The following is a 1,149-nucleotide window of genomic DNA, read 5'->3' as shown; positions in this document are numbered from 1 at the left end:
CTCATCTTGTTTTTTTCTGCACATTTATTTAAAAATATAAATTAAAAACATTTCTATGGTTATATTCTATTTAAAATATATTTAACAATAAAGCATTGATGAGGGATTTTTTTCAGATTTGCAGGTCAACATCTAACATAGTGTTTGTTGTAACATGGGTTAGAGTGCCTATGTCTAGTAAGAGCTGGAGCTTCCAAAGAAGTTGAAGTAATGAAAGATAAATAGCATTCTGTGAAAGGGCTGAATCTAATAACAATCATACAAGGATCAGAACCCCATTAAAAAACCCGGAAGGACAGTATCTTTGGACTTTGCTTATTTCAAGTGTGCCCATGAATATGATAACCATAACGATGAAATTGATTTTGTTAATCAGCTGACAGTTGGTCATATTGTCCATTGTTCTCAGTGCTGAATGATTCCAAATTTTCTCAATTTCTTGTGAAAAATCAGTGTTATTTATCAACTGGTGCTGTTGTCAAAAGAAAAATAAGCTCCCTGCCCTGTTCCTAACCTTGAATGGTTGACCAGTGGATACAAATGATACACAATAAATAAAAACCCATTCATATTTTTTTCATTACTCATAGCATTCTTCACATAGCAAATGGGGAACATTGTAAGATAAATACCTATCTGCGGTCTTGATATTTTTTGGGTCCAGAAAGAATGGAATCATTTTATAAAATCTGTGATCATCAGTACATGTGGATGAATTAAAAATCATCCTGATTTAGTATTAAAGGAACTGAGAAATTAAGAAGAATTGTAAAGTCTGATTTTCTTGTGTCCGAGGTGGCCAGTGCAATATCAGTGCCAAATGTAAGGCAGAAATGACATTGGATAGGATGGAGGTGGGTTCTGCAACAGATTAATATTGTAGTTCTTCCAACGGTATGAATTGAAGGACTGCATCATTAAGCTCTAGCATTATTTTATTTGGAAGATTGTAGGGAAAGGGGGGGGATTTAAAATTTTAGAAGATGCAGAACTTCCCTTGTGAGTGAAAGCTAGATTCAGTTAAATATCAATCACTTGCTTTTTTAAAAGACCTTTTTAATCCTTTGAATCCTACAATGAATATATGTATTCATTGTAGATAAATAGTTATTTCAATTTGAATATATTTTTCAAAACTTCCAAGACCAA

This window comes from Natrix helvetica, assembly GCF_964273705.1.
Source record: "Natrix helvetica genome assembly, chromosome: 1".
Classification (NCBI taxonomy): domain Eukaryota; kingdom Metazoa; phylum Chordata; class Lepidosauria; order Squamata; family Natricidae; genus Natrix; species Natrix helvetica.
The sequence above is the reverse complement of the archived record's forward strand: the minus strand, read 5'-3'. Positions refer to the sequence as shown.